Raw genomic sequence first — 12,175 nt, forward strand, 5'->3', positions numbered from 1 at the left:
TACTCACTATCATGCTAAAATACTCTCATGACAAACTCCTTCTTATTAAACAGTTTGTCCAGAGCAAATTATCTGACTGGAACATCCTAAAAGACCCTGAGGTTTTGCGGCGCCCGAAATATGTACATCGTGGGTCAGGTCGCCGCCACCGCCGGGTTGCGAATGAAAAGACCACTGGCAGCATTTGCTCAGGAATACTCCATCCTTCTCATGGCCCTGGAAATAGAAGTGTCAGTGTGCCAAATTTACATTATGTGAAAATAAACTCTGATCACGGCTCTGTGCAAAAAGAAGCCTCATTAACTAATATTGCACTGTTTAATTCGAGATCTCTTAATGGCAAAGCATTGGTGCTGTCAGAATTCATCACTGGACACCAAACTTGATATACTGTGTCTAACGGAGACTTGGCAAAAACCGAATGAATTTATGTCTCTCACGGAGGCGACTCCACCTGGATTCACAAGACAAGGAGGTGGACTTGCAGTAATTGTAAGAGCAGACTTAAACATCAAACATCATTGAGTGCCTGGCCCTTAAACCAATAACGGAACCAGGTCCCGTCTCACTCATTGTTCTTTATCGTCCTCCAAAATACAATGCATCCTTCTTATCCGATCTGGTTGAACTTTTAACCCACCTAAGCTCTTACTCTCAGAGAATTATCCGTCTCGGTGATTTCAACATCCATATTGACATTACTATATCTAAACTGAGAAATGTATTCCTATCCTTATTGGACTGTTTGGATTGACTTGACACAACATGTTGATTTTCCTACCCACTCTGGTGGTCATATATTGGATCTAATCTGTACTTCTGGACTATCTGTTGCCAACATTTACAGCACTGATTTGGGACTCTCTGACCATAAAGCAGTACTTTTCTGTCTCATTATCTCTCCCTCTTATCTGTAAACGACAAATTTCTTACAGAAACCTTAAAAATATCTGTCCCCCTATCCTTTCTGGATCCATTTCTGATCTTTTACTGTCTGCACCTATTCCGTCAACACTAGATAGTCTTGTTGACCACTATAACACAGCCCTTCATTCAGCATTAGATAAAACAGCTACTTAAAGGAAACCTCCTTATGTTTTAAAGCGTTCAGCTCCTTGGTATAATTCATAATTGTGATCTATGAAAGCAGCTGGCTGATGCCTTGAGAGAATGTCACGTAAGACTGGCCTCACTGTTCAAATTCAGACTTTCTCTGACCACCAAAGAGCTTACAGAGAAGCACTAACTGCTGCCAAGAACACCCATTATGGCAGAATAATAGAAAGTGGCCACAATAAGCCAAGGGTTTTGTTTTCTGTAGTTAATAAACTAATCGAACCCGCATCTGGCCCAAGTACCTCTTCTACTGAAGTCTGTGAGGAATTCCTCCACTTTTTGTGTAACAAAATTAAAGATCTAAATAATTCAACTAACATAAATACACCATCTGTTTATATCTCTTCCTGTTTTCCCACTCCATCCAGCTCCTTCTCTAAGTTCTCACCAGTCACATCTGCATTTGTTAATAACCTGCTTTGTAAGATGAGACCAACTACTTGTGTACTGGACCCCATCCCCAGCACACTACTTAAATCCTGCTTTCATGCCATAATCCCGACTGTTACAACAATAATAAACTCATCCCTTGACACAGGCTCTGTGCCGATCACTTTTAAAATTGCTTCTGTAAACCCAATGTTAAAAAAGTCTGGTCTTGATGCTGACAATCTTAACAACTTTCTGCCTATTTCTCACTTACCTTTTCTGTCAAAAGCTCTTCAGCGTGTTGTAGCCTCCCAACTCACCAATTACCTAATCTCTAATAATATGATGGAACCCTTTCAGTCTGGTTTCAGGGTGCAGCACAGCTGTGAAACTGCTCTGCTACGGGTAACCAATGATTTGCTTATGGCAGCAGATTCTGGACAAACCAGCATATTAATTCTATTAGACCTCAGTGCAGCGTTGACACTGTGAGACATAACATTCTTCTGTCAAGAATGGAGAACATGCTGGGTATCTCTGGCACTGCCCTCCAGTGGTTCAAGTCCTATCTGACTAATAGGCAAGAGTTTGTTAGTCTTGGCAACAGCAGATCCAGCTCAGCGCCAGTCACACAAGGAGTTCCTCGGGGCTCTGTCCTCAGCCCTCTTCTGTATTTATATGCTTCTCCTTGGCCATATTATTCATAGCTATGGACTGGGTTACCATTTTTATGCAGACGATACTCAACATTATTTCAATGTTAAAAGTGGAATTTCAGAGCTTTCTCAGCTCACAACCTGCCTCAGTGAAATTAATGCCTGGATGGAGTAGAACTCTTTAAAACTAAATTGCAACAAAACTGACCTCCTGCAAATTGGGACTAAAGTGCAACTTAATAAAATGAGCTCCTTCCCAGTCCATCTTCTTGGGGATCTCATCAGACCTGCCTCTCCTGCAAAGAATCTTGGTGTCATTTTTGATTCCTCCCTTTCATATTCCACCCACATAAACCACATTAAGAAACTTTCTTACTTTCACCTCCGTAACATATCCCATGTTCGCTCCATCCTCTCCTTTTCTAATGCTGAGAAACTTGTCCATGTTTTTATCACATCCCGCATCAATTATTGTAACTCGCTGCTGGCAGGTGCCCCTTCTAATTTTATATCACAGCTCCAGCTTATTCAAAACTCGGCTGCAAGAGTCCTTACACGAACCAGCAGCAGCAAGCGCATCACACCCATCCTGCTCTGCCTTCACTGGCTCCCTGTGTCTTACAGAATCGAATATAAAATCCTACTAATAACTTACAAAGCCTTAAATGACCTTGCACCAAACTATATCAGTGACCTTCTCCATCACTATGTGCCTGTCCACCTACTAAGGTCCTCCGATTCTGGCAATCTTACTGTGCCCAACACTAATTTACACTCCATGGGTGACAGGACCTTCAGCTGTATAGCGCCCAGACGCTGGAATGACTTACCAAAATTAATCAGGTCAGCTGACTCCATGAATTCTTTTAAAAAACAACTCAAAACTCATCTATTCAGGAAGGCATTTAACCCTACTTGACTTTATTACCCTTCTCTCAGTTTACCTTTATGTCAAGATGCTCATGTAACCTGTGCGTGATGGTGCTAGACCATCAATTAATTAATCCTCTTTATTTATTTATCTGGTTTGTACAATGCTATATACTGTATACCCTGCCGTTCCATCTTAAACTCTGAAGTGCCTTGAGCATGGGAAAGGTGCTATATAAATAAAATGTATTATTATTACTACATAACAAATGAGTAAAGCAGGCTTTCTAATGGGAACATTCTCTTGAACAAGCTTAGAAGAATTTTTTTTAATTAGCTTGGTTTCAGATACGTGCATTACAGAAAAAATTAAACAATAAGATATCTTGTAATTATGAACAGCATTTTATCTTCTTTAATGCCATATGTATCATGCATAAATATATTTTCTACATATTCAAATAGTTATAAAAAGTCTGGTTATACAGGAAACAAGTTTTTTTTTAACCTGGCTGATCCAGTAATAGGATATCTGTGGTTGTATTGGCCATAAAAACCTCATTGGAGCATCACTATTCTAAACTGTGCACCCTGCCACTCTGGGAAAAACGCCATTGTTAATCAAGGAGCATCACGGATATATTGAAACAAAGGAGTATACTGACTAATAAAACCATCATTTGTAAAGTACTACACTGCAAAAAAAAAAAAGAACTTTTGATACAGAATGTTTAAAAAAAAAAAACTCACATAATACACGGTTTTAAATCTACAAAGCAGTATACCTCAATGACATGTAGCAAAAATATTGCCATTATGTGTCCTCTAATTCAATAGGTTACTCTGTGAATAATAATACATTTTATTCATAGGCACCTTTCTAAACACTCAAGGACACTGAACAATAGATAAAGCACACATTATAAACAAAAGACAGAGCAACTGTAATTAAAGAGAAAAAGCGGTCTTAAACAAATGAGTTTTAAGTTCAGATTTGAAAAGTGAAAATAATTCAATATTTCTAAGCTCAGATTGTAGTGAGTTTCTGTATATTGTCTAAAATAATATAACTATACTATAATCATCTTATCAAACATTTAAAACAATTCATTGATAAATACAGAGATTACAGAAATAGCATAAAACAATCTATAGGATTAAGTTGTCATGTTAAACTATCATACAATGCAGCTCTGGGAGAGGGGAAAAAAAAAAAAAGTGTTCCAGAAAATAGATTATTAGCATGCATGTACATATTGAAACTCAGTAATCCATTTAAGTAACTGTTAAGTGAGAAAGCAATATGGAACAGTACTTTTAACTCTATATTGATAATCTTTGATGGGTACACTTAGTTACTGCACAATGAACTGCACTGTCAGGATAAATACCTCATCATTTCGTGGAGAACTCTGATAGGTACAAGAGTAAGGCATGCATTTACTTGTTTGACTATTTTTGAAAGCGACAATAAAAGTCTGCTAGGTGGTGTGGTCAGTCTGTATTCCTGAACTTGGCTTGTTCGGTTGAACATTTCATCTTTTCTCCATAGCTTCTTTATGAAAGCATAACTCATTTTGTGGCACCCAGTTAATATGTGATACATATGGACTAGTGTTACTACTCTTTACTTTACATAAAGAGAAGATAACAATCTTGTGAAAATGAAAATAAATTTGGTGGGCCAGGAGACGCACAAGAGTTAGCAAAATCATTACAGATGACACTAGTCAGAAATTCAGACTTTAGCAGATGCAGCAGATAAAGAGTAATACAAGTCAACTCGGGGTGTATGCACTGGTACAGTGCTTTGCCGCACCCACTACATGACGAAACAACTTGGGATCCTGGTTGGCAACCCTCCCAGGCAGACCCACGGTCCAGTCCTACCTTCTGGAAATGACCCTCTATCTGCCACAGCCAGGTGATACGTGGGTCCTGCCACACGGGTCCCCAACAATGAGGATCTTACAAGCTTTATCACCCTCACGAAACCGCCACATGGCCATAATGCTGTAACTGACGCTCCCTCACAATGCAGGCAATGTGCCTCATTCGGGACTCCAACAGCAAACCGCTCATTCGACACAAAGCCAAACCAACAGTACCCAAGTATTTTCCGAAGAGAGACAGTACCAAAGGAGTCCAGTCTTCGCCTCAGGTCACTGGATAGCGTCCATGTCTCGCAATCATATAGCATGACAGGAACCACCAGTGGCCTCATGTATAAACAGTGCATACGCACAAAAATGTTGCGTTAAAAACGTTTCAACGTTCAAATCACGATGTATAAAACCTAAACTTGGCATAAAGCCACGCACATTTCCACGGTAGCTCATACCCTGGCATATGCAAGTTCTGCGCTCGGTTTTGCAGACTGGCGGCACCTAGCGTCAAAGCAGTGCTACTCTTCCTGTGTGGTTACCCTTTCTTTTTTAGATCCACATCCCTGACGCGGCTTTATAAATACACTGAAATTAACCGCATATTGTTTATTAGTTTAATGCATCTGATTGTAATTAACCTGTAACAATATAATAGTCCACAGAATGGTCAAACTATTCTAAATATAACAGCTGCTTTAGCGTCGTTACTCTCACTGTACCTTCTTTCAGCTGCTCCTGTTAGGGGTTGCCACAGCGGTTCATCTTTTTCCATATTTCTCTCACTGCACCATTCAGAGTATTTATATCACTGTATCTGAGTGGGGAATCACAGCTGTACAGCAGCTGATCAGAAAGAATTATCGGTATACAGCATCTACCACATGCTGCCTCAGCCATGCTGTCTGTTGAACTGCTCTCATACGGCAAACGCTTCAGAGCCTTTCCTGTACTGACCTCGCGGTTCAGAAACAGTTGCATCCCAAGAACTATAAATGCACTCAATCAGTCCATCAAGTGCTCCTTGTAGAACTGTTTGTACCTATAAGTACAATTACCTCACTGTAAACTTATGATACAGTTACAATATTGCACAACCCAAGCCACTTTATAAAGTGCGTATTTACATATGATGACGATATCATTTTTAAGATGAAATGCAGCAAAATATGTTGATTATATTACTGCCAACACCCGCCGTAGCATACGGCAGTGTAAGAATAGGAACAGAAAATAGTGAGAAAGGAATTCAGAAATCAAGAAGAAATAAATACTTCTTGAAAGACGCAGTGTGCATGTAGAATTTTCAGCCAAGCAGGATTACATGTGAAAGTGATAGATAAATCAGGCTTTACGAATTTACGTACTATGGCCATGGCATCCTGATAGTTTTATTGCATGTATCTTGGACTTCCTGGAAATGTGGACGGTAATTTGATCATTTTGCCTACACATACGTTATTTTCAGCGTTTGCTTGCAGTGTGTCCGATAGTTCCACGCGCAGATCTTGTTGATGTAATCCGAGATAGTTGAGACGCGCGCCCTCTGTTTTAACATACGCATCTACGACATACTGTTGGAATAGTTTGGCGCTGGAGTGCAAAATACTAAATGTATTCCTCACTGCTAATCTGTACACGTAAAATTGGTATTGAGTAAGCCTTATTCACTTGGCGGTTCTTTTAACGTTAACATGTTGTAAATCTTTGCCCCAGCCAATGTCTCCGTAAGGGAATAAAAGTGGGTAAACCATAGGATCCCAATTCATATTGAGCGTGGAAATCTGTTTACAGGAGTTGCATATGGGATAGATGCAAATGTCCCTTTCGGCAGGCGTTTTGCCATCTTCTCCGACGAAAATTGCTGCAACATCGGTGTTACATTTCTGGGAATTGTATCGTCGTAAATCCTGCCTAGGGTTTTCCTTGAAAACTATTCGTACAGATGCTGTTGGATTGGACTGAGCGATTACATGCATGGGTTTGTATGATTTAGCGAAGGGGTTGATGGTTCTGAGCATGGAATCTAGCTGGAGAAGTACATTTTCGCCGCATGCAGAGTTTGCTTTATTTTGCAAGCGTACTTCAGTAGCTTGCGCTGTGTCAAAAACATACAACTGTCCATATCCTGGAGAGGTAGACGTGTTAGTGTATAGTGCAGAGATTGTGATAAATTTGCCCGTGTATTTTTAAAACAGTATGGTACGTGGCCAAGAGGTTGAGTTATCTGTGCACCCATGGAAGCAAACGCTAGAGAAGAGTTGTATTCTCGAATGTGTTCACAATAATTTTCAGCTTCTGATTTTTGCTGAGTAAGAAGCTGTTGTAAAGACACAGGTGGCTCCAGCAAAGATGGTAAAGCTACTTTACCGTTGTGGCAGCACTGCGAGTATTTGTTGGATGTATTACGCTCAGCAGGCCAGTATAGTGCATGACATGGAAGACGACGAATAGGAATCGAGAAATGCCATGTCGGCTGCGTGAGTGCGGGACCGGTTTTGATGAGGAGCCGCAGGTAGCGTGGGGAAGGGTTTGGAAGAGGACAAATAGGAATCGAGAAATGCCGTGTCGGCTGCATGTGGGTGGGACTGGTTTTGAAGTGGAAGCAGGACGAACCACAAGAGAAATATATATAAGAAATATAGATAACAATATAGATTAATTACTAAAACTAACTTCATTTAAATAAACGTGAGGACGGTGCCGCGGCGCTGGCGCTCCGTTCACGGGTTGTTCCTGCCCTGCGCTGTATTCTTACTGGTGCTGGAAGGATAGATGGACAGAATAAACAAACACGTACTACGAAGATATTTTAATGTTCCTTAAAAGTTTTGAAGAATCGGCGTTCTAAGCTTACAGATGGCTATTACAGAGCCGATTGTGTGGCGATTGGGTATTTGAAGTAAAGAAAGTAAGGACAGGAATTGGGGGTTAGTAAGTTTGAAAGAGACAGTACTGCTACAATAAAGTACAGTGATACCTTGAGATACGAGTTTAATTCGTTCCGTGACCGAGCTCGTAAGTTAAAATGCTCGTATCTCAAATTAATTTTCCCCACTGAAATTAATTGAAATGAGATTAAATCGTGCCAGCCCCCAAAAAACCACCCCAATTTTTTGTTAAATGTTTAACATAAAAAAAATTTATAATGAACAAATATTGTATACAAATACATAAAAGAGAATCTAAAGAAATAAACAGATGTTGGCAAAGCCGATTAGCGTATTGTAATGTTTTTTTCTTTCACTTCACTTTTGCTTAACTTAATTTTCTTCTTGACTAGTTTTTTTCTTTTTTGCCACGCTTTCGTCACTTTCATTCGCAGGGCGTTTCAATAGAAACCTGTCCAAGGAGCTTTGTTTAGTCCTCCCCTTTAGAATGTTTCTGAAATTAGTTAGGCAAGTGTCATTAAATAGCGCGGCTGCACGTTGTTTCTTTTCAATAAAGTCAGGCGTTAGGCAAGTGTCATTAAATAGCGCGGCTGCAAGTTCAGTTTCTTTTCAATAAAGTCAAGCTTTAGGTAAATGTCATTAAATAACGCGGCTGCACATTAAGTTTCTTTTCAGTAAAGTCAGGCATTAGGCAAGTGTCATTAAATAGCGCCACTGTATGATCAGTTGTAATTTTTTCAGGGCGTTTCTTTTCTTTAAAGTTCGAAACTTTTTCCCACATTGCAAACACTTCCTTTATCTCACTTTAAGAGATAACCTCCTCCGTTATACCGATCTCCTGCAGAACCTCCGTATGTTGCTGCATGTAGTTCCGTCAACTCCTCTGTCATCAGTTCCTCGGAATGTGCGGGGACAAGCTCTTTGATGGCTCGTATTTCGAATTTTGGCTCGTAACTCAAGACAAAAAAATCGACCTAGTGACGGCTTGTATCACAAAAAACTCGTACGTTGGGGCACTCGTATCTCAAGGTATTACTGTACTTCATCGAAGTTCGCGCATGGCGCAGCAAGCATCTTGCATGAGACATAAACAATCACTGCGCCACCATGTTCCCATGTTTAAAAACATGCTTTAACTCCTATCATCATGAAAATATCACGTATACATCTCAGTATTTAAATTATTCTGAGAGCTGTAATATTACGAATGTAATGGATTCTGTGTCCTGTCAGAGGAAGAGAAAGCCCGGAAGCACGTACTGATTCACACACAGAGCACATAGAAGATCAAATACAAAACAAAGTATTTAACGTGCAACTTTAGTTACGATGGGATTTGAGAAACCAAACATTAAACAACTTTAAGATGAAGTTTATGAAGTTGACATTTCGTGTTTTGTTCCCCACTGTGTGCCTATTTTTTTTTCTGTACCCTAATAAGCTTTCATATGACACTCAGACGGTGGGCTACGACTCGCCTTTTCACAGCGACTTTGATATGTGACAACTTCTTTTTTATTTCAGGCACCGTGCGACTTTGAGAACTTGAGCTTTCGAGTTTCTCCAACACGCAATGTCACTCTATCAACTTCCTTTTGTTGTTTATACCGTTTAAACCAACAAATAGTACATTTTTCCTTGCCTCCACTTGGTATTCGCTGAAATCCTTCTATTTTCCCTCGTGCTTTTGCCATTGTCTTTTCACAGAAGGTTAATCTTAAGGGCTATTTATATTGATTTCCATATTCAAACAGGCGTAATTCTGGGAGGAGTTGGGGCAGGACAGCAGGCGCATGCACGTGCATTACTTTCACGCTGACCGGGATTTATGGAGCGGAAGAACATGGAAGCTGGCATTCACACAGATTTATGCATCTGGATTTTTCTGTGCGTAAGCACATTTCCACTTTTGTGCTTAAGTCATGTTATAGTGCGAATTCTATGCACGGCGTTATGCATGAGGCCCCATGACTCTAAAGACTTGGACCTTCGTCCCTTTGCATAAATATCGGAATCCCCACACACCCCTTTCCAGCAACCTCATGACCCTCCATGCTCTCTCAAACCGTCTATTGAGTTAATAGGAATTTTCACTAGACATCAGGAATGTAACTGCCAAGGTAAGTAAACCTCTTGACAAGGTCGACACTCTCTCAACAAAACAGACACACTGCTGATGGCTGTGCCCAAGAGGTCATTAAAGGCCTGGATCTTGGTTTTTATCCAAGACACTCGCAAACCCAGACACTCAAACTCCTAACTCAGTCTCTCGAGCACCCCGATCAGAGCCTCGTCAGCCAAGTCAAGATCCGTGAATCTTTCTTCACCAACAGATGCCCCACAGAAGCTGGACCTCACGACCTTGCAGTAATATATAAATATTTTTACATAGACTTAAAAATTACACAATATGAAGTCTGAATACTCTGTGCACTTTTGGTCTCCACATAAAAAAGACAAAAAGTAAATCACTTAATGAGAGATAATTCAGAAAAAAAAAAATACTTGATTTATCTCAGAAATGCAGATTATGAGCTATGAATAAAGATTCAAGTTTTATTTTAAACAGAGATATTAAGTTGTGACAAAAGTATTTAAAACTATAAAGTAAGTTAGTGGGGTAGAACCTATCTGTTAATTTAAAATGATTTTTTAATTTGTTCACTGAAACCCAGAAGGAATTATTTTAGACTAAAATTCTGACAAACTTTACAAGGTATTTCTTACCACTTAGAGGCACAGAGAGACAGAATAAGTTACCAAGTATGATGGTACAAATTTTAACCTGATAATCTGCAAGAATTTTGACAGTAGTTTAATTGGACAAAATGTCTTTTCACATCAAAACTCCTCTTAATGACTACATAATAAAATGCTACTGTCTGTGTCTCCCTTGGAGCAATCTAATTGGTAAGTTTCCCATTGGTTGCAAAGTTAAATGCATCAAACAAGTAGCAGTGGGCAAGACAGGATGAAACAGAAGGAAATTAAGAAGGTGTAAGGTTCAACCCCTGATTGGGACTTTTTTTTAACAAAAGAACCAGCTGAAATTGAGCATTTCCACAACAATGGTCACTAAATACTAATGAAGCACAACCCGAGTCCCCTTCAAAAGACTAAGTATTTGCAAGATATGGATGATGTTTTCACAGCATTTAATGGGAGTGGTAGTCAAAAAAGCAGAAAGGATGCAAGTATGGCACCTCGAAATGCACTCTGAGAAGCAGAATTTGCATGAACGTGATCAAGACATGCCGAGACACAAAAGGATACCAAGGGAAGGCATAGAAGCAATGGTGACGGGACCCATATGGCAAAAGATATAAAATATTTAAACATTTATTCTACTGTCGGTAGACGACAGGTAATGTAACTAGTTAACTATAATTTTCCTGGCAAGTTGAAGGTCATTATTTTATTTGCAAAATACAGGGTGAGCCAAAATGAAGTACCACGTTTCTCATCGTCATTGCGTAAGGTAAAGGCAGCTGAGTGGCTTGGGGTGGGGGTTTCTTTGACAGGCGATCCCTTGTAGTTTTCAGTCTGCAACATGCCTTGATCCGGTGCGCACCATGATTTCACTGTTGATGGATTTGTTGTTTTTGAAGAATGTATCATCACTATGCAACGCACTTTCCAAAAGCACTTCAGCATTCTTCCTAAAAGTGATGCCCCAAATCGAAAAACAATTCTTCAGTGGGTGGCTAAATTTAGACAGACGGGAACAACATTGAACAGAAAATCTCCAGGCCATCCTTGGACTGTGCAAAAGCCTGAAAACATCCAAGCTGTAAGGGCATCAATTTTGCAGTCTCCTAGACCTTCAGTGTGCAAACATGCTTCTTCCTTAGGCATGTCCAACATGTCTTTGAGGAGGATTTTGCACAAGGACCTTAACTTCCATCCATACAAAATGATGGTAGTGCAGGAAGTCATTGAGACAGACTGGGAGAACCGTAGGGAGTTGTGCATGAACATTCTGCAAACCGTTCAAGAAGGTTCATTTCCTTTTAAATGGTTGCGTAAATAAGCAAACCTTTTGCTATTGTGCTAAAACCAACCCTCGTGAACTTCATCAGACATTCCTGCTCAGTAAGCGTGTTACAGTTTGGTGCACCATTGCAGAATTTGGCATTGTAGGCCCTTTCTTTTTTGAGGAGGGGGGAGCAACAGTCACCGTCACTTCAGAACGTTACATTGAAATGCTAGAGAACTTTTTGCGGCCCTAACTGGAAGAAATGGAAGTTTTGTGGGAGATGTTTCTGGGGAAGCTGATCTCCCTGTGCAGCGATGTCAGTTGGCTTACACGTTTGCCTGATCTTGCTCTGTGCGATTTCTTCTTGTGGGGCTATCTAAAGTCGAAGGTATACACCCATCAACCTCAGACACT

At 40.1% G+C, this 12,175-nt stretch overlaps 1 protein-coding gene across 1 annotated transcript in view; it reads right to left on the bottom strand.

Annotated features, from left to right (window-relative positions):
- Positions 1 to 12,175, bottom strand: part of mier3a (mesoderm induction early response 1, family member 3 a) — a 57,750-nt gene that overhangs the window by 34,161 nt on the left and 11,414 nt on the right. The gene's annotated exons all lie outside the window — the stretch shown is intronic.

This window comes from Erpetoichthys calabaricus, chromosome 7 (genome assembly GCF_900747795.2).
Source record: "Erpetoichthys calabaricus chromosome 7, fErpCal1.3, whole genome shotgun sequence".
Classification (NCBI taxonomy): domain Eukaryota; kingdom Metazoa; phylum Chordata; class Cladistia; order Polypteriformes; family Polypteridae; genus Erpetoichthys; species Erpetoichthys calabaricus.